General features: G+C 47.4%; 1 pseudogene; it reads right to left on the reverse strand.

Moving 5' to 3' along the window:
• LOC148138208 (uncharacterized) overlaps positions 1-23,890 on the reverse strand; it is a 35,925-nt pseudogene that overhangs the window by 1,083 nt on the left and 10,952 nt on the right.

Here is a 23,890-nt window from a genome sequence, read left to right on the forward strand (position 1 = left end):
TGAAGAGTCTGCCACAATAATGATTGGCGCGGGGATGTCCATTCAGCCTGTCTAACGTCTACTGACATGTAAGTGAAACATGGTTGAGCAGTGTCGTCGTACCATCAGCAAATCGTAGTCCCAGAATTTGTAAAAAAATCACCCTTTACAGACGGAAAACTATCAATCAGAGTGTTAAGTATTTTCAAAAGATGATTTACACAATCATTTTCAATAGAGTAGCAAAAACGATCTATCCTTAGTCCCCTTGCATCTCCTTCCAACATGTAGCATTTGGGGGATGATTTCCATCAATTCTACACCACGGATACAACTGTGTGTGCGTGTGTGGATGCATGTGGGTGGATGTGCGTTTGTTGGGTTGTACGTGTGAGTGTGGGATGGTGTGGGTTTAATAGGTGTATGACAATGACTGTGTGTTCTGTACGTGTGGAGTGTGCGGGGTTGCGGTGTCTGTGTGTGTGTGTGTGTGTGGGTGAATGCGTGTCAGTTTGCGTGAGTCTGTGTGGCTATGTGTGTGGGTATGTATGGGTGTTTAGTGTGTACGTGTGTGTAGCGTGTGTGGTGTTGTGGTGCGTGTGGGTGTGTGTCCGTAATTGGCTGTGGATGAGTGGATGTGAATATGGGTGTGTATGTGGTTGTGTGTAGGTGAGTGCGTGGATGTGTGACGGTGTGTGTCATTGGGCGTGGGGGTGTGTGTGAATTTGTATTTGTGTGTTTGTGTGTGAGGGATGTGTGTGGGTGTGCAGTTGTGTGTCTGTAGGTGTGTGTTTGTGAATGTGTGCATGCGCTTGTGGGTGTTTGTGTGTGGGTGGGTGGTTGCGCACGCACTTGCCTGTGTGTGTGTGCATCTGGGTAGGTGGATGTGTCTGTGTGTGTGAATGTGTCTGTGTGTACATTTGAGTGCATGTGCGTTGGTGTGTGTGGGCGTGTGTGTGCGTGTCTGTGCGGTGTGTTTGTCTGTGTGTGTGTTTGTGTCTGTGTGCATGTGGATGTGTTTGAAAATGTGTGAATGTGTGTGTGAGTGTGTGTGCAGTTGTCGATGTTTGAGGGGACATGTGTGTGGGTGTCGGTGTGACCATATGTGGGTGCGTGTGTGAGTTTGTGTTTGTGAGTGCGTGTATGTGTTGGTGTGTCTGCGTGTGTGTGAGTGGATATGCGTGTGCATGTGGGTACTGGTGTGTGTTTGTGCGAGTTTGTGTTAGCGCGTGTGTGTGTATGTATGGGTGTGTGTGTGTAGATGTGGGTGGATGTGTGAGGGTGTGTCGTTGCATGTGCTCATATCCAATCCTTCCCCACCTTTGAACATTCAGAATTGATCAATAAGACACAGAGAAAGAGGAAGAGATCGATTGACAGGCACTATCCTCAATATGTATTGCCAGTATGACAGATGGCAGGGTAATAAGGCTGTAGGAGTCTTGAGTACCAAGCTAAGCTGTGTAAAAATGGAATGCTTGGGAGCTGGGAGTGCCATCTCCACGATCCCACCATATCCAGGCCATTGCACTTTCACAGATGGAAGATGGAGCATCTGGGTCATCAGCAGATCCAACATCACCAACTCCTTCGCCCGGCATCAAAGGGTGCCCCGGTAGCAGTTAGCTCTGATCTTCAGCTCGTCTCCTCGGCAGGTCTGCTCTCGGCACAGGCCTCTCAACACTTCACATGTGGCTCTAGTATCTGCGAACGAAACCAGCGAGGCCGAGGATTAACCAGGATTCTTCTCAACCCACTCGCACACCACGTCAGAATTACTGATGGTGAAACCTGAACAGCCGGAAGTGGGAGCCAATACGGTCATGGGGATCGCGCACGTAAGACTTTCGTCTCTGCAAACACACACTCATGAAAAGTTTTTGACTCTGCATCTTTTTTCTAGGTTCGGACAGAGTGTGGATGTGAGGCATTTGGAGTCTACCACTACGTCCATAAAATAACCCTCTAAACCTGCTCCACAGCGCGCCTGACAAACCTGTGTCTCCGACTTGCTCTGTTGTAAAGCTCCAACGCGGATATGGAATTCAATGATTGCTATCTATTCACACAGGCTGTGCCTGAACGGTAGGATGTGCCAGCATATGTGGGTGGATGCTAGAGTGTCACAGAGACTTGTGCTGATGCGCAGGAGAAAGAGTTTTTATTTTGTAGTTTTAAAGGCATCAAGGGTGTGCGTTGCAAATGGGAAATTGACGTTGAGTGAGATGATCACCTTTCAGCATATTGAGGTACGGAATCGGCCGACTCCTGCTCTCAGGTGATATGCTTTTGGTTGTGTGTGTGTGTGTGTTTCTCTCTGGCTGTGTGTCTATTTGTTTGTTTCTCTGTTCCACAAAGCCTCAGTGCCAAGCTAGGAAAAGGCAGTATCAGAGAGGGACTGACAGGGAATGGAGGGTGCCTGGGGCCATCGGGGCTGTGTGAAATCAGCTAAAGCCAGCAGTGTACTTTCAATCCGAGAGCCAGACTTTCGATAACCTCCCACCCACATCCCCCCACGCGGTAGCGACTCACCTTGTTCGATGAATTTCCTCTGTGGCTAAAGACCGGCCCGAGACAGAAACAGGTCCAGGAGTTCAAGCAAGGGGAATAGGAATACTCCCTTCATCCTGTGGTCAGCTCCTCTGAGCCTGGAGAGGGCAGAGCGAATATGACACTGTTTACAAACCAACTTCCATGGGAATGGTCTCTAACAGTCCCATGTCAAGTGGCAAGCGAGAGCCGTGGCCTTCCAAACTGGTAACAGAAAGATAGTAGGAACAATCGGACTGTCAATATCGGCAAAGACTCCCAACGTCTCTCTCTGTCTCTCATTTTGTTTCTGTCTTGACCTCATACTGTCAATTATGTTTCTATTTCACTCTCACTATGTCATTCTTATGTCTCTCACTCTCTGTCTTTCTCTCACATTATGATTCCCTGTTTTATTGCTCACTGCCTCTGGCTGTCACTCTCTTTTTCTTTCTTACTGTGCCTGTACCTCTGTCTTGCTGTCTCACACCTTCTCATCTTTCTCACTCTGTCATTCTATCTTGCTCTGTTTGTATGTCCCTGTCTTTCTGACTTTCACTCGCTCATTTCTCTCATAATTTCTCTTTTCTCTCATATATTGCTGAATCTTTGTCTTTCACAGTCTCTCTGGCACTCTTGCTGTCACTCCGTTAACATCTATGCTTAATTCTATATGTATTTCTCATTCTCTCATCTCTTTCACTGTTGCTTCTCACAGTTACTCACACTGACTCAATCACTTTCTCTCAACTCAGTCTCACTTACTATGTAACAATATGAGTCGCTCCCTTTCACTTACCGCGTCTCACTCTCTCTGAATTCCTTGTATCTTTAACTTTCCGTGTCTGTCATTCTTCCCGTAGTTTCTTACTCTCTCAAACGTTCTGACTTTCTGTCTCTGTCTGTCGTGCTCTTTGTTTCGCTGTCTGGCTCTCTACAATTCTCTTATTCTCTCTCATTCCTCTCTTTGATGTTTTCACACACTGTCTCTTGCTCTCGATCTCTCTTGCCGTCTCTGTCTGTCTCTCACTTTTTCACTGTTGCTGTCTGGTTTCTTTTTCGACAGCCTTCACACCGATTTGCACTTCTGATTCTGGATTCTGCTCTCACTGATTTTTTCCAGTAGATTTTCCTATGAAACATTTTCCTTGCTCATACGTCAGGATTATATCCCCTGCTTCGCCTTCTTTACTCCGAAGTGCACGTCCACAGTCCACCTGAGCTTGCACATCTTTGAACTGTGTGAGGAAACAGCAGCAGCCGGAGGAAACCCATGCTGACACAGGGAGAATCTGCAAGTTCGAATCTGACAGTCACCCGTATGCCTGGCTCTGCGAGTCAGCAGTGCTAACCACTGACTGAAATTGCTACACACATTCCTGGTAGACAGAAATCAAGAGAATATTTCCCACCACAGGAGCAGAGGTGAGCCTTTCAGGACATCACATTCTGTTGTGACATTTAATGGGACCACACCTGATCTGACTAACCACTGCTGCACCTTCCCTGTTTTCCCCCATTAACCCCCAATTCCCTCACTGTTTATGAATCACTCTCTCTTTGTCAGTCTTCAATATTTTGAATAACCCAGCATCATCAGCCCTCTGTGGTAAACAACTAAATGGTTTCACCCACCTCCCAGAGCACGGTCACTCCAATAGTGTGGAGCTCTCACAGCCCTGACCATCTGATAGTACCATCACCCTCAGTGCTGACCATCTGACAGTGCCTAATCACTCAGCACCGACCCTCCAACAGTGCCCACTGCCTCAGCACTGAACTTCTGACAGTGCCAAGTCGCTCAGCACTCACCTTCCGACCCTCAGTAGTGAAACTCCAACAGTGAGGATTTCAGTCAGCAATGACCCTCTCACAGTGTGACACACCCTCAACCTTGATCCTCCAACAGTGCAGCACTCCCAGAGAACTGACCCTCTGACAGTGCTGCACTCCCTCAGTACTGACACCGACACTGCAGCGTTCACTCAGCATTGACCCTCCGACACTGTGGCGCTCCCTCAGAACTGACTGCCCAATAGTGCTGAGTACCCTCAGCACTGACCCTCCAACAGTGCAACGCTACCTCAGCACTGACCTTCTGAGAGTGCAATGCTCCTTCAGCGCTGGCCCTCCAACAGTGCAATGTTCCCTCAAAGCTGACCCGACGATATTTCCACTACCTCAGCACTGAGTCGCTGACGATGCCCAATCACTCACTGCTGACCTTTCGACATTGCCCACTCCTTTAGCACTCACCCTCCCACAGTGCAGCGCTCCATGAGCACTGACCGCCTAGCAGTACGGGACTTCCTCAGCACTCCATCCGACAGGGCACATTTCGCTCAGCATTGACCCCCTGACATTGTGTCACTCCCTCAGATCAGACAGTCCGACAGTTTGACATTTTCTCAGCGCTGGGACTCGAACAGTGTAGCACTCCCTCAGCTCTGACACTCCAACAGTGCAGCACTTCCACAGTGCGGAACCTCTCACAGTGTGCCACTCGCTCAGCACTGACCCTATGACAGTGCGGAACTGCCTCAGCACTGACCCTTCAACATTGCGGCACGCCCTCAGCAGTTACCATCCGAATGTGAGCCCTGTAAGCACTGGGCCTCAGACAATGCAGAGTTCCTGCAGCACTGTCCCACCAACCGTGGGACACTTTCTCAGCACTGACCCTCTGACAGTGTCCAACTATTTCAGCGTGGTCCCCCTCCAGTGCGGCGCTCCCTCAGCACTGACCGTCCTGGAGTACCCACTGCCTCAGCGCTGACAATCCAACAGTGCAGCAATTCTACAGCACTGATCCAGCGACAGTGCCTTCTCCCTCTGCACTAACCGTCTACCAGTACGGCACTTCCTCAGCACTCCTCCGACAGTGCAAATCTCCCTCAGCACTGACCCTCTGACAGTGTGGCACCCTTCAGCTCAGACATTCCGACAGTGTGACACTTCCTCATCACTGACACTCGAACAGTCCACAATTGCGGCACTTCCTCAGTGCTGAACCTCCCACAGTGCGGCACTCGCTCCACACTGGTCCTATGACACTGTAGAGCTGCCTCAGCACTGACACTTCAACAGTACGACACGCCCTCAGCACTGACCGTCCGACAGTGAGCCCTGTGGGAACTGGGCTTCCGGCAATGCGGAGTTCCTTCAGCACTGTCCCACTAACCATGGGACACTTTCTCAGCAGTGACCCTCTGACAGTGTCAAACTCGTTCAGCGTGGTCTCCACCAGTGCGGCGCTGCCTCAACACTGACGTCCTAATGTACCCACTACCTCAGGGCTGACATTCCAACAGTACAGCAATTCTTCACACTGATCCTCCGATAGTTGGGTATTCCCTCAGCAGTGACCTTCCAACAGTGCCTACTGACACAGCACTGAAGCAGAAACCATGTAGCAATTGCTCATTCCTGACCCTGCGATGGTTTGACCTTCCCTCAACGCTGTCACTCTGAAAGTGTGGACACCCTCAGCCCACTGACAGTGCCCACTCTCTCAGCGCTCCCAAAATCTCACATTGCCGCAGCACTGACACTCCAACTGTGCGGAGGTCTTCGACAGTATGGCACTTCCACAGCACTGACCCTACAACAATGGGACACTCCCGCCAACAGAGCAGTGCAACCTCAACACTAAATCAATGACAGAGCCGTGCTTGCCATTCACTGACTCGCTGACAGTGGCACACATCCTCAGGACTGATCATCCAACAGTACGACACACCCTCAGCGCTTGCCCTCTAACATAGCCGAAGTCACTCAGCCTGACCCTGTGTCAGTTCAACAAACCCTCAGCACTGAGCCTTGGAAAACCTTACGTTTCCTCAGCACTGACCTTCCAACAGTGCAGGGCTCTATCAGCATTGATCCTCCCAATTGCGCACTCCCACAGCATTGACGCTCGACACTGTTGTGCTCCCTCAGAACTGACCATCCGACCATGCGCAACTCGATCAGCACTGACCCTCTGATAGTGGGAGCTCCCTCAGCACTGTCCCTCCGGCAGTGCAAAATCCCCTCATCACTGACCATCCAAAGGTGCGACGTTCCCTTGTATCTGAACATTCAACAGTGTGGTGCTCCCATAACGCTAACGCGGCAATGGTGCACCGTCCATCAGCACTTTCCATCCAACAGTGCGCCGCGATCTCAACAGTGACCATCTAACAGTTCCCCATTACATCACCACTGCCCCACTGACATTGGGACACTGCCTCTGCTCTGACTCTCTGACAATGCGGAGCTGCCTCAGCACTGACCCTCCAATAGTGCCCCATTTTCTTGTCACTGACCCTGCGACAATGTGGAGTTCCACCATTGCTGACCCTCCGACAGTGTAGCATTTTATCAGCACTGACACTCCATCAGTTATGAGCTCCCTCACCACTGACACACCAATGGTGTTGCGCTTCCTCAGCACTGATCTTCTGCCAGCGCGGCGATGCCTCAGCACTGACTCACCAACAATGCAGCGCTCCCTCTGCACTGATCTTCCATCAGCGCGGCACTCCCTCAGCCCTGACCAAGAAGAGGTGCTGCGCATCCTCAGCACTGATCCTGTGACAGCGCGAGGCTCCCTGAGCGCTAACCAACCAACAGTGCAGCATTCCCTCAGCACTGGTCTTCCAACAGTGCCCACTCCCACAACATTGATCCGGCGACAGAGCAGCGCACCCTCCGCACTGACCGTCTGATACTGGGATTTTGCCTCAGCACTGACCGTCTGGCAATGCAGAGCTCCATCAGCACTTCCCCTTATAGTGCGGGACCTCATCAGCAATGACGATCAGCACTGATCCTCCAGCATTGCGCACTCACTCAGCAATGATCCTATGACAGGGCTGTACTCTCTCAGCACTGTCCTGTACTTCCCCAGCACTGACCATACAATAGTGGGGTGCTCGCACAGCACTGAATCTCTGACGATTGGAGATCCTTCAGCACTAACATTCCAATAGTACAGAGTTCCCTCAGCACTGTCTCTTCGGCATTGTGGAACTCACTCAGTCCTGACCCTCTGACAGTGAGACATTTCCTCAACACTGACCATCCAACAGTGGGACACCCCCTCAGCACTGACTTCCGAGAATGCGGCACTTCCTCAGTCTGAAAGTGCTCACTTCCCCTGTGCTAAACGTCCGAAAGAGCCCACACCCATACCTATGACTACTCAAGTGTGCCCACTCACACAACACTGACCATACAACAGTGCTGCTCTTCCTCAGCAATGACGCTCAGACAGTGCTGAGCTCGCACTGCACTGACCAACCAACAGTTCCCGCCTTCCTCAGCACTGACCCTAGGACAGTGCCACTGTCCCTCAACCCTGGCAGTCAGAAAATGAAGAGCTTGCTCGCTACTGCGATTTCGACAGTGTAACACTCTCTCAGCACTGACCCTCGAACAGTGCAGCAATCATTCAGGACTGATCCACTGACAGTGCGGCACTTCCTATGCACTTCGCCACTGACAGTGCGCCACAGTCTCTGCACTCACCCACCATCAGTGCAACGCCCGCTCAGCTCTCTCCTTCTGGCATTGTAGCACGCCATCAGCACTGACCGTCTGTGAGTGCCACAGTTCCTCAGCACTGACCCTCCAATAACTTGAAGCTCCATCAACACTGAACCTCCGACAGAACCGCGGTCCCCCAGCACTGACCCTCCAACTGTAGGATACTCCCTCAGTGCTCACCCTCCGACAATGCTGATTCCGTCACCGCTGCGACTCTAACAGTGTGGACATCCCTCGGCACTAATCTTCAGACTGTGCAGCACTCCTTCAACACTGATTTTCCCACAGTGCGGCATTCCCTCAGCAATTACCCTCCATCAGAGAGGCATTCCCTCAGGCTGACCATTTAAAAGTGCCACGCCCACTCAGAACTGACCATCCAACAGTACGGCGCTCTCTCAGCATTGACCTTCTGACCTTGCGGCGCTCCCTCAGCATAGATGTTCAACAGGGTGGCATCCCCTTCGGGCTGTCGCTCTGAGAATGACACACTCGCTCAGCATAAACCCTCTCAAAGTGTCTACTCCCTGAACACTGATACTCCGACAGTGCAGAGAACCCTCAGCACTGAGTATCAGACCATGTGGCACTCACACAACATGTGACAATGCCGCACTCCACATCTGACAGAGCGGCAGTACTGACTTTTCGACAGCGTGGTATTCCCTCTGCTCTGAACTTCCGTCAGTGTGTCACTCTGCCATTACCAGTTCCCTCAGTACAGAGAGTATGGCACTCCCTCCGCACTGACCGTCTGACAGTGCGAAATCCCTCCAAACTGACCTTCTGAATGTTCATGCTCTTTCAGCACTTACCCTCCGACAGTGCGGAGATCCCACAGCACTGCGTTTCTGACAGTGTGGCACTCCCTTCACACTGAGTGTCCAACACTGAATCAGCCCCTCAACACTGGCCCTCCGTCAGTGCGACACACACATAACACTGACCTCTGAACATGCGCCTCTCCCTCAGCACTGACCCCACCCCAACAGTGCTGCACTCCCTCAGCACTGAAGTTCTGACAGTGCCCACTCTTTCGGCACGGACCCTCCGATAGTGCAGCACCCAGTCAGCACTGACCCACGGTAGTGTGGATCTCCCTCAGTGCTGACCCTCAAACAGTGACCACTCCACCAGCACTGACCATCTAACAGTGCCAACTGTATCAGCGTTGACCCTCTACAGTGTGACACTGCCTCAGCGCGAAGCCTCCCGCAGCACTGCCAATCCAATACTGGCCGCTCCCTCAGCAGTGTCCCTCCATCAATGCCCACTTTCTCAGCACTGACCCTCCGATAGCGCTGTGTTCCCATAGCACTAACTCTCCGACAGTGCACTGCTCCTGCAATACTAACCTTACAATAAGACACTCTATCTAAGCACTGACCCTCCAACAGCACACTCTGCCTCACCACTGACGTCTGACTGAGCCCACATCCTCAGCACTGACACACCGACAGTGCCGTAATGCGCAGCAATGACCATGCGACAGAGCCTCCTTCCCCAGCATTGAGCCTCTAAGTGAGATTACTTCCTTAACACTGAGTGTCTGACAGAACCGGTTGCGTCTGCGCTGACCCTCGAATAGAGCCCTCTTCCGCAGCACTGTCCCTCTGACAGTTCTGACTGCCTAAGCATTGATTGTCCAACAGTGCACAGATACCTAAACACTGATCTCTGACAGAATTGGAACATCCAGACATCGTGATGATGATTTTCTCCAGCCTGTGATTCCAGCTGGAGTTGAACATGCTAAGCAATGTGTGAACATGGCATTTTGTCATGTAGCGATGGGACTGTGATTGTAACTAAGTCCGAGCTACAAAAAATCAATATACATCCCCATTCTCGGTCATTCCCCTTCCACCACCCTACACCCACGACCCTAACTCCTGGTTAATGTGAGCACACCCTGGTCGGAGTGAGCAATGAGAGACAGACACAACCAGTGATCAATGCAGTGAATTTTATTTCCTTGTTTCAGAAAACAGTGGGTCATAATATTTCAGAATGGGCATCAGTTGAACCTCAGTCATCCCGCGCCCTGTGACACATTTGGTTTTCCCTTCATCAGCTTTTCCAACAGCAGTACTTGTTACCGGCACATATCCCATTGAGAGTAGTCTCACTGTTGTCACACGGCCTTTGTTTACAAGTTGCACCCAAACTCACACAATCGCTGAAGAAACCTGTGAAACAGAAAACGCCTTTTAATTATTATCAACAGTCAGTGCTGTAAGTGGGGTGCAACCCAGAGTGGAGTGTAGTTTCACACAGGGACAGGGAAAGAAGAGCTATCCAAAGTGCTCAAAGTCTGTTCTAACCGATACTGAGAACACAACTGCGCAGTGTGCTAGTGTGTGGTGTAATTGAGTCATATCGAGAGCAGAATTGTGCAGAATGATTTAGTGTGGTGAAACTGAGAAATACAGATCGCAGAACTGTGAACTGTTGTTTACATTTGCTGCAGTTGAGTGACATTCAGAGCAGAATTCATTACTGCACATTTTATGTGGTACAACTGAGAAATGTTGAAAGAAGACTTGTGTACTGTACATTATATGTGGTGTAAGCGAGGGGCATTGAGAGCATAATTGTTCATGATGTTTTCTGTATGGTGTACCTGAGAGATATGGAGAACAGAATAGTGCACGGTTTTTTATATGTGGTGTAATGGACAAATATTGAGATCAGAATTGTGCACTGTGTTTTAGGTACGGTAAAAGTGAGGGATACCGAGAGCAGAATTGTGGAGCTTGTTTAAGGATATCAGCACTGACACACAAAGTGGCGATGTACCGTTATGCTAATTGGAAACCAACTCGTCAATCGGCTGAATAAGAAGATTGAGTGTGGAGATGGGGTGACTGTTAAGTGAGATGTGATAATCCATCTGCTCTTGCGACTTCTAAAAGAATGAAACTTTCTATCTAAACTATGAAATTGCATCTTCCCAACAATTCTTGTGCTGTAAGAAAGCTATTTGACATTTTAGAAATGTCCATGTTCTTCGTGTTAATTGTATACCTGGAACCTCTTCTGAATACATCCATGGATAAGCCTCAATGACAACAGAAACAATACAAGTTGGCGCCTGTGGCCTAACAAGCTAGTTTTCAGTCTGGGCCTTAACTTTTCCTGTATGATCCACAAGCCGGGATCATTTTAATTTGTAGATCAGAGTGGTGCACAGTTCTCCGAGTAGGTCAAACAATTGGAAGCAAAATTCTGAGAGAACATACCAACTCATTTTGAATCTGGGATGTCAAGAAATCTGCCATGGTGCTAACGGGACTATGTGAAAGATAGCCTGACACCGGCATTGCATAAACAGTATTTTGTTGAAAGAAAAAGGCTTAAAGGGAGAGAGATAGAGACCGAGAAATAGATAGCGAGAGAAAGAGAGAGAGGGAGGGAGAGATAGGAGTAGAGAGGCAGGCAGATAGAGAAGCAGAGACAGAGATAGTGACAGATTATAAAGAGAAGCAAAGAGTGATAGGGATAGAGATGGCGAAAAAGAGAGAGAGAAAATGCAGATACGCAGAGACAGAGCTAAGGATAGTGATGGAGGGAAAGAAAGATCATAAAGTGTAGTAGAGACAGAGACAGGGATAGAGAAAAAAATGGAGAGACAAATGGAGATAGAAAGACAGAGAAAGACGGAGATAGAGAGAGAAAAAACGAGTGCGAGAGAGATAGAGTTGAAGGGGACAGTTTAAAGGAGATTTGAGGATGAAGTTTTTATTGTCCTAGCCCCCTCTCAACTTAAATGCATAGCCTCGAGTAACAGAAATTTCAACTTTGGGGAAAAAAAAACTTTCTATCTATGCATCTCATGATTTTATAGACATCGACCGAGTCAGCCCTCAGCCTCCGCCGCTCGCGGGAAAACACGTGATAATGATGTAGAGGTGCCAGTGTTGGACTGGGGTGGACAAAGTTAAAAAGTGGACAACACCAGGTCATAGTCCAAACGATTTATTTAGAAGCCTTGCTTTCGAAGCGCTACTCCTTCGTCAGTTTACATGTGGGGGAGGTTCATAGGATTCAGAATGAATCGTATTTGATTTAAGTACTTCCAAATAAAACTGTTGGACTCTCACCTGTGGTTGTGTGATATTTAACTGCGTTTTTCTGCCCTATCCTTTATAGTTCATGTCCTCTAATCCAGGCAACATTCGGGTAATCCTCTTGTGCATACTCTCCATTGCTTTCACATCTTTCAAGTAATTGTGGTGATCCGCATTGAACGCAACGTTCTAGGTGTTGTTCAAACAAACTCTTATAAAGGTACAGCATGATATTGTACCTCTTGTGCTCAATTACCAGACCAATAATGGCGATCCTGCCATATTCCTTCTTTGTGAACTTATCTACTGGCATAGCTACTTACAGGGAGCCATTGACTTGAATCCCAAGATCCCTCTGTACATATATGCTGTTCAGGTCCCTGGACACGTCTACTTTACATTTGATCTCCCCTAAAGTCCAGTACCTCACGCTTACCGTCATTCAGTGTGTTGAAAGGTCTGAGATAGGGAGATCTGTAATCAGGGAAGGGATCATAGGTGTTGCGGAGAGCCCTGAGGATGTAATTGTGGATGGTCAGTTCAGCAACGATCTTCTTCAACAGCGGAACAGAGTAGATGGGCCATGCAGCCTATTTGTATTCCCTACACCTAATTATCTTAGAAAGGTAATGTTCACAGCAGCCTCTCTGTTGGTGGGGGGAGGAGAGTGAGGAAGGAGTGAAGGATGTCTGAACGGGGATATAATTATAATGATACGGAATCACCCGCAACACAGAAGGAGGCAGTTCGGCCAAGCTTGTACATGCCAGCTCAGCAAGTGGGCAGTTCACCCAGCGCCATTCCGTTGTTTCATTGTCATTCCTTTCCATATTATTTCGTCATAGAGGCTTCTGTTCGCACTCCCCAGCTCCCCTTTGCAGGTCGTTCGCTCCCCAAACCCCTCAGTGAGGGCGGTTTTCTTTCCTCACTGCATTTCTGCACCCTTTACCAAAGCCCTGAGCCCTCTAGTTGTATATAATCCTGTTTAAGAAACCGAACACACGGTTACTCAGCAAAGAGCAGTGAAGAAGCTTTTGATTGCGCTGCACTTTTTCACCTTAACAGAACCGACCTGAGATGCCGCAGAAACAAGCCGATACAGCCCTGACGCAAAAAAAAGGCAGCACAGGCTGAACGGGCAGAATGGCAACCTTGTTTTCTCCCCTACACCCACATCCAGAGTCTTCTCTCCGATTTGCACTGACCTCCCAAATAAATGCCGCTTCGCAGTTCCCTGTCAGCAGTGTTGGGCTCCGCCAGCACCAGGACACAAACAATCAATATTAGAAATGTCCACATCGTTAGGATTGCTGCTCCGAGCTACAATGAGCAGGCTGGCACACTGCTGTTGTTTATATGGACTCAAAGAGTCTGCTGTGGTTAGTCATCACACATGTATGAACTAATATATATTCACACACACACACAGGCACAGACATACAGACGCACAGACACACACACACAGATACACAGACACGCAGACACACAGACCCACAAAACACAAAGACACACTCACTCTCAACCACATACACATAGACACACACCGAGAGACTAACACAAAACCCACATGCCCACACTCCTGCACACCCAATCACGCGCACCAGCGACACACACAGATACCCACTCACCCGGATACACAAACACACACACCTTACCCACACAACCCCACACATCCACATCCACAAACAAACTCGCACACACACGCATACACGGACACACATACCTCACCCAACACACACAAACACACCCCTCACACACACACATGCTTGCACCGCGACACACGTACCCCCCACACACATACACCCTCACACAAAGATACACACCCAGACACACACTCACACACACGCTACCCCTCACTCACGCACACACGAAAACACAGACACACACACACACATATACACACACACCTCCCACACGTACACACACAAACACCACACACACCCCTCATACACACAGCACCCCGCTGTTGTTTAGATAGAATCATTCTGCCGTGGGTAATAATCACGCATGTGACTCAGCAGACGCTGTATCTCAAGTCCCGACCGCCAGGATGGCCTCAACCATGATCTCTGTTGCTTGTCACACTACCGGTAATCCCACAAGCACGAAATAGCCCCTCACACACGCTCTTACAACAATCAAACACGCACACATACATACACTCACTCTAGCACAATCACACGCACACTCACACGGACGCCCTCCCACACTCACACATAAATACACACACTCACCCAATCACACGCTTACACCGACTCTCTCCCACACAGACACTCACATATACACACATACATATGTGCACACACTCCTCCCACACACAGTGACACTTTCACACAATAACACAGTTCCTCTCCGACAAACTCACACACGCACAGGCGCTTACAGTAACCTTCCCACAGTCTCATCCTCACACACTAAGACAGATCATCCTCCAAAACCATCACACACACTTACACAGACCCTTCTTCGACATACTCACTCCTATCCTCACACAAAGACACACGTCCGCAACAAACACTCACAAACTTACACTCACAGTGTCAAAGACACCCACACATTCACTCTTGCGCTCACACACTCAAGCACATCCTCACACATGGACACGCACAAGCAGAGACACACACACTCAAACACCCACTCATGCACACTCACATAGAACCTCCATCTACGCACTCAAATACACACACAAACACTTGCACTTACACAACAAATTCCTCAAAAGTCCTGAAACAGCGATTTAAAAAGCACTACCACCTTCAACTAGAAGTACAAGGGTTGCAGGTATTAGGAAACACCACACTCGGGAAGTTCCCCTCCATTTCAATCACCACCCTGACACCCAAGACCCACGAATGAATGAAAAGCCCTTCGATCCACACTCACGCACACACTGGTACAAACCCTAATCCCACACGTGCGCACACACTCACATACGCACTTACACAACCTCCCCCACATGCACGCACAAACTTGCATACACTAATACACGCTCGCACACACACTCACATATACACATGCACACTTACCCAAACACACCTTCTAAACATGCATAAACTCAAATAAAATAACACATTCTCCCATACAATAACACAAACTGACAGACACTCACCAACACTTAAACACTTGTGCATACTTACACAAACCATCCTCCAACACTCACGCATACATACTCGCACACACTTAAGCAGATCCTCATCCACACACTCACTCACTCAGAGACATTTACACAGACTCTCTCCCACACAGACACTCACATATACACACGCACATATGCACACACACTCCTCCAACAAACAGTGTCACTCACACACAATAACACAGATCCTGTCAGACAAACTCACACACACAGAGGCGCTTACACAACCATTCCCAGACTGTCACCATCATGCACTAAGACACAATCTCTCCCACACTCACACACTCACGCTTACACGGACATTCTCCAACACTTCCACACTCATACACACTTACACAGACCCACTCCGACACGCTCACACTCATGCTTACACTGATGTTTTTCCCACACCCATACACACTTACACAGACTCTCTCCCATACTCTCACACTCACGCTAACACAGTCATTTCCCCACACTCCCACACTCTACAAAATTAAACAAACCCTCTCCCACACTCTCACGCCCACGCACTTACGCAGACGTTCTCCCATACTCACACACTCAGGCACATTTAGACATGTCCTTTCCCGCACTCACACAATTGCAGATATTTACACAGCTCCTCCTCATGCATACATTCACTTACACATACTTATATGGACCTTCTTTCACACGCATGCACTCACGCCCCTTCACACCAACCCAGACCATCCTCCCACACACCCACACTCACACAAACTCTCACATACTTGAATCGACCCTTTCCGATCCACAGACTCACACTTGAACAGATCTTCCTTCCACTCCAAAGCTTGCACGGACCGTCCCGCACATGCAAACGCTCAAACTTAAACAGGCAGTCCTCTCACATGCGCACACACTCAAAATTACGCAGACAGTCCTTGCATGGTTCCACATGCTAACGTACAGTTATACAGACACTTTCCCACACACACATGCACGCTCAGAATTACACAGACTGGTATCCCAGACTCACACACTTCCAGAGACACTCTCCCATAGGAACAATCACGAGCACTCACACTGAGACAGACACTCCTCCCACATCCACACACACGCAGTCTCAGTCAACACTGCCACACAGTTACACAGAACCTCTCCCACACACACTCGCATATGCACATGCACACTTAATTACACAGACCTTCCACCCTCTCACACACATGCTCGAACACACTTACACTGACATCCCTCCCTCATACACACTCACACACGTACATTCTCACACACTCTTGCACATAACGTGTCTCTCACACACAATTCACACACTTTCGCACACTTACATAGACCATCCGCCCACAATCACACACTCACACAATCCACGCTCATTCTTGCATGAACCCACTCTGGCCCCCCACCCCCATACACATACACATATGTACACACACAGAGACATACACACTCACTCACATTTACACAGAATGTTCTCCAGCCGGTCCATACACAAACTAACACAGACACTGTTCCCATACTCACATATTCACACACTTTTGCCGATCTTCCGCTGATATTTAATCTCACGCATACTTAAAGAGACCCTTTCCCAGACATTCACACAGGCACTCAAACATGTACAGAGACTCTCCAACCACACACACACGCACACACATGTAGGCGTATGAACGTACAATTATGCAGACCTTCGCATGCACACATTCAAACACACTCATATATACACACTCATTCACGGTAACACCCGTTTACACAGCCCCTCTTCCCATGCATTAATACTCACACACTGGCACACACTTCCACAGACCCTCTCCCACATGCTCACATCTACGTAAAATCATTCACACATACTTACACATACAGTTACACACACTTACACAAACCGTCCTCTCACACTCTCACACTCACACACTGACACACACTTCCGCTGACTGTCTCCCAAGCACACAGACACTTACAAATGCTCAAACACACTGGCACACACAGCCACACAGACTTGTACAGACCCTCCTGGCACGCACTCACATTCAGATACACTAACAGAGAGCCTCATCCCCATATTCACACTAAAATATGAACTTATACACACCCAGTCACTCAGGAGCACACTCAGACATGCACACACCCTCTGCCCACTCTGATGCTCACGCAGCTATAGTGTTCCTCTCGCACACAGACACACTAACACACTGCCACACAAATACACAAACCCTCCTCCTACACACGCACACTCACACACTTACAAATCATACAAACTTACACAAAGCTGCCTCCCAAGCTCACACACACAGTTACACAGACTCATACCTGTACAGCACCTTCATCCACACACTCACACGCCTGTAATGTCCTTCTGACATGGACTTTCACACATTCACGCACACTTATACATACTCTCCTCCCACATACCTGCATTCACAAACAATTACACAACCTCTACCATACACTCACAATCACACACACTTACACAGACCCTCATGTCATACTCACAGATGCACCCACACGTTCTTAAACGGAACGTTTCAAATACTGACACATCCACACACATACAAAGATCGTCCTACCATGCACACTCACAGACATGTATGTACAAAGCACACACGTTTGAACAGACCCTCTCCAACGCACTGACATTCACTGACATGCACCGTCTCCACAAAACAAACACCTACTCACACTCACATATAAACACAGACTCTCATACATAATCATTGTCTCATATACACTTTATTGATGTGCCTCCCACTCACACACACCCTCACACACATATACACATGCACACTTACACAGATCCTACACCCACATACTCATATTCACACACACTGACACACACTGACACACACTTTCACCGACCCTCTCCCGCATATTCGCACTCACACGCACTCCTATATGCTCACACAACCTCACACACAGTCGCAGACACTTACACAGATGCTTCATCCACACACTCACACTAAACCTTGCATATGCACACGCAGACTACTACTGACCCTCTCGCTCACAAACACCCCGAATCACACTCACATATACATGCACAGAATTGCACATACTAAGCTTCCAGACATTCTTGCACACTAGCATTCATATGCACAGACATTCCATCCACACACATGTGCTCACACACACACTCACATTTGCACAGTCTCTTCTTCCGTACTCAAGGACTTACACAAATCCTCTACCACATGCACACTTACAATTACACAGGAACTCCTCCAACACAGACACTCAAATCAACACAGACCCGACTCATATAGTCACACTCTCAGACACAATTAAGCAAACCCTGCTTCAACACATGACACACTCACCGACACAGACACATTACACTTACACAGGAATTGTCCCCCCGCACACTCACAATTACACAGGACCTTCTCCCATACACTTTGACTCAATTATACAGACATTCTTCCCACAGAGACACACACACACACGCTCATATATACACAATTGCACTTACACAGAACTTCTGCTACACACTCACACGGACACACGCACACACAAACAAACACACTTGCGCAGACTCTTTCCCACACACACTTTGCACACACTCACACACACTTAAACAGACATTCCTCCCCTACATGCAGACACGCTCAAGCACTCATAAGCGCTTTCACACACCCTCTCTCACACACTTACACAGACGACCTCCACCACACACACACACACACACACGCGCGCGCACTCACGTCCACACGCATTTCACGGACTGTCCTCCCACTCGCACACTCACTTACACAGACCCTCGCATACACAAACACACAGACATTTACGCATACAAACACAAACTTGAACAGACTCTCTTCCACAAACTCGCAGACACACAGACTACCATATACACAGACACTCACAGACTCTGCTCACCCACGCACATTCTAACAGATACATACACACACTCACAGACCTTTTTCCACGAATTCACATTCACTCACATACACACACATTACACTTACACAAGAAGTGTCAATGGGAAAGCACTTGGGGGCCAGCGACCATAATTCAATTCGTTTTAAAATAGTGATGGAAAAGGATAGATCAGATCTAAAAGTTGAAGTTCGAAATTGAAGAAAGGCCAATTTTGACCGTATGAGGCAAGAACCTTCAAAAGCTGATTGGAGGCAGTTGCTTGCAGGTGAAGGGACGGCTGGAAAATGGGAAGCCTTCAGAAATGAGATAACAAGAATCCAGAGAAAGTATATTCCTGTCAGGGTGAAAGGGAAGGCTACTAGTTATTGGGAATGCTGAATGACTTTAAGAAATTGAGGGTTTGGTTCAGAAAGAAGAAGGAAGCATATGTCAGGTACAGACAGGATAGATCGAGTGAATTCTGAGAAGAGTATGAAGAAAGTAGGAGTATACTTAAGAGAGAAATCAGGAGGGCAAAACGGGGACATGAGATAACCTTATCAAATAGAATTAAGGAGAATCCAAAGAGGTTTTACAAATGTATTTAGGATAAAAGGGTAACTAGGGAGAGAATAGGGCCCCTCAAAGATCAGCAAGGCGGCTTTTGTGTGGAGCCACGGAAAATGGGGGAGGTTTTGCATTAGTATTTACTGTGGAAAGGGATATGGAAGATATGGACGGTAGGGAAATAGATGGTGACATCTTGCAAAATGTCCAGATGACAAAGAAGGAAGTGCTGGATGTCTTGAAGCAGTTAAAGGTATATAGATCCCCAGGACCTGATCAGGTGTACCCGAGGACTCAGTGGGAAGCTAGAGAAGTGATTGCTGGGCCTCTTGTTGAGATATTTGTATCATCGATAGTCACAGATGAAGTGCCGGAAGACTAGAGGTGGCAAACGTGGTGCCACTGTTTAAGAAGGGTGGTAAGGACAAGCCAGGGAACGATAGGCCAGTGAGCCTGACCTCGGTGGTGGGCAAGTTGTTGGAGGGAATCCTAAGGGACAGGGCTGAGAAGTGGCAGATGGAGTTTAATTCAGATAAATGCGAGGTGCTGCATTTTGAGAAAGCAAATCTTAGCAGGACTTATACACTTAATGGTAAGGTCCTAGGGAGTGTTGCTGAACAAAGAGACCTTGGAGTGTAGGATTCAGAAAAAAATAACAAGGATTTAGCCTGGGTTGGAGGATTTGAGTTACAGGGAGAGGCTGAACAGGCTGGGGCTGTTTTCCCTGGAGCGTCGGAGGCTGAGGGGTGACCTTATAGAGGTTTACCATATTATGAGGGGCATGGATAGGGTAAATAGGCAAAGTCAATTCCCTGGGGTTGCGGAGTCCAGAACTGGAGGGCATAGGTTTTGGGTGAGAGAGAAAGATATAAAAGAGATCTAAGGGGCAACTTTTTCACGCAGAGAGTTGTAAGGAATGAGTCACCAAAGGATGTGGTGGAGGCTGGTACAATTGCAATATTTAAGAGCCATTTGGATCGGGAGATGAATAGGAAGGTTTTGGAGGGATATGGGCCGGGTGATGGCAGGTGGGACTACATTGGGTTGGGATATCTGGCCGGTATGGACGGGTTGGACCAAAGGGTCTGTTTCCAGGCTGTACAGCTCTATGACTCTATGACTGTATGACCCCTGTGTTAGATCCAACTTAACATTAAGGACATTACTCCCCAATGGCCACATTTCCACATTTGAAGCAAGGGCCAGCCATTTGTACTTCGGGATTTCGTGGTCATGTTCCTCGTTCAAAAGATGTAGTACAAGGGCCTGTCTTCCCCACATCCAGGTTCCCATCAGGAAAGGGTTGATCAGCAGTGGCCGCTGGGTGGGCATTTCAGGTAGGTATCCTGTCCCAAACAACAACGTCAGGATTGGCATGTGGCATTTGGGATCGCAAGGGTGCTGGATAGAATCAATTTTCGCTGTAACTTGCATCGTGCTTCACTCTTGTTCTGGCCATTACAATAGAAATCTACCGCTCAACTCATTTGTGATTAGGAAATCCTAGATTATCTCATATTGTTTGGTTCATGTTGGCGACACCAGAAGGAATACATTGCAAAAGCATAGTGTTAAACAAAGGTGATGCATTCTCGGTTGTTTTTCAAATCTGGGCTGTATTCCACTTCCATCAGACAGATGGTTGCTTATTTCAGTCTCATAGCAAAAGCCATTCGTGCTCAGGCCACTCCCAGAATTTTGCTGTCTTTACATTTGTATCAACCTTCGGACGGGTTGAGAAAATTAGGACGGTGTGTTCTTGCAGTCAGGGTCATGCTTCATGAACGTAACTCTGATTCACGGGATGGCCCGGGCTTTAGGATGGCTCAGGCCAATCATCCTCTTGATATCTGCTATGGAGACTTGACGCTTAATTTTCAAAAGAAGGAAACGTTTGTAATGAGGAATGTGTTGAGGGAAATCAGGAGATGTTCGGGGCTTAGAGGGTATGCTTTAGATTAGATTAGATTACTTACAGTGTGGAAACAGGCCCTTCGGCCCAACAAGTCCACACCGACCCGCCGATGCGCAACACATTCATACCCCTACATTTACCCCTTACCTAACACTACGGGCAATTTAGCATGGTCAATTCACCTGACCTGCACATCTTTGGACTGTGGGAGGAAACCGGAGCACCCGGAGGAAACCCACGCAGACACGGGGAGAATGTGCAAACTCCACACAGTCAGTCGCCTGAGGCAAGAATTGAACCGTGCCGCCCATAAATCTTGGTATAAAATTCCCATGCCTTATCCCGATTAGTGTCATCCCCATTCTCCAATAGGGTCGGTATGCCAGACGTAGGCTCGGTGTTCCGAGTAAACAGTAAGTTCTTTATTTTGCAGCGTTGTTGCTTGAAATCTTTTTTGCATATTCCTCTGCCTTAGTGACCTTATACTGTTTCTCTTGATTCATTTGTTTTCCATCTAGCCATCCACAGTCAGCTATGAACATCTCTCAGCTTTTGAGATTTCCATTTGCTTAACATACCTCCATGCCTCAATCATATGGGGAATTTCTTCAACTGGCCATTAAGGTATATTTCCAATCTTTAATTAGCAATAAATTTATGCATCCATGCTTCAAATTAACCACGAGACAATGGCACAGCTCACTAACAATGTGTCCAGGAATAAAACCAATCTGTCCTGCCAATAAAATCACATTTTGAGAGTCAGGGCTAATACAATTGGTTATTAAAAATAATAAAAAATAATCATTATCTGCAATTCAGAGGTGAAAACTGAAAAAGTAGAATATAAACTGGAAATTATTTATTCAAAATTCAATTTTAGCATGTACACAGTTCACAACTCTGAAATCCATTATAATTACTTGGTTCGAGTCCCTTATTTAATATGCCAAATTAGATTCCATAAGTCGGCCTGACAATCATTGCTCATTTACAATGCTATAGGCCGTGAAATGACTGCAGCAGCATTAAAAGCTCTTGCCTACTCACATGGTAATATAATACTTCGAATGCATAAATAACGGCTGAATCCTAAGGCACAGATATGAACAATAGGATATTGATTTTGTTACATGATTTATCTGAACATAATGTTGAAATTGTCAGTGAGGGAGAGTAATTGAGAAATAGTAAAGCAATGACTAGTACTTCATAATCACCAATGCGATGCAGCAATCTTTAAATTAAATGGAAACAAACGAATCCTAAACAACATTAAACATGTTAGTATCGTTTTCTAAAAACACTACTGTTGGTTCGGGATATTTTGGATCTATCTTTATACCCACAGCTTTACAATATTTAAGCAAATTAAATGAAGTTCATGCAATACCACCACTAAATGATCAAAAGTTAAAGTCTGAAGTGATTTTCCTCAATGCTTGGTTTAGATTTTTATTAAGATTGAGCAGCGACCTGTTCTCATCCTGGAACAGAATTATTCTGCGCCAGAGGTCACGATTTTTTGCGCCAATACTTTAATTCCTTTAGTCTATTCCTTCATTTGTCGAACATGTAAGTGTGGGAGGGGTGAAAATGGTCTTTGGCAGTCACATGAAAGAATAGGGATTTTGAGACTAAGTTTATGCTGATGTCAAATGGTACAAAATCTCAGGTGGATTCTTTTTGTAGAAATCAAAATGTTCATGTCGGTTTACAACACATTAAACTGATTTCGATTGAAAATAGAATTGCTTTCATGTAAGCATGAATGGGATTAGTTAGAAATTGACAGTAGGGCAGCCATGGCCTGTAAAAAACAAGGTGGGTGGGGAGATAATATTTCATTTCATAATCACTGATGGTTCTATACACTTAAAATATATCATCTTAAATTCCCGAAATGCAATTCAAATTCAAAACACTCCTGGATCTCAACTCCAGGCAACAAAACACAAACATTCATTAACCAACAAGCAAATGTGCATTCGAACCAAATCACAAACGGTTAACCTTTCTGCAAGATGCAGCTGAGTCAGTCTCTCTTTCTCTCTCTCTCTCCCTCCCGCTCACACGCACACATGAACATTTTCCAACTTTCCTCATATCTCAGTTTACAGATTTTGTTTATTCCTTGCTTGTAATGGCCATGAGGCACTCACTTTCCAATGCAATCAAACTTAGGGAGATTAGCCTCATAAATCTTGGCTGTGAAACATAGTTGCTTAACCATGTGGGCAAAATCTAAATACCTCCCAGACGTTCCATTTGCAATTTTAACAACATTTTCAAAGCAAGATGTTCGTGCCGCTGCATTAGTCTGCAACCCAGGGGAAATGCAGTGGAGTCCTTAATAGA

The sequence above is a fragment of the Chiloscyllium plagiosum genome, unplaced genomic scaffold (assembly GCF_037043375.1).
Source record: "Chiloscyllium plagiosum isolate Xiang-an unplaced genomic scaffold, Cpla_swu_hap1 HiC_scaffold_41, whole genome shotgun sequence".
Taxonomy (NCBI): domain Eukaryota; kingdom Metazoa; phylum Chordata; class Chondrichthyes; order Orectolobiformes; family Hemiscylliidae; genus Chiloscyllium; species Chiloscyllium plagiosum.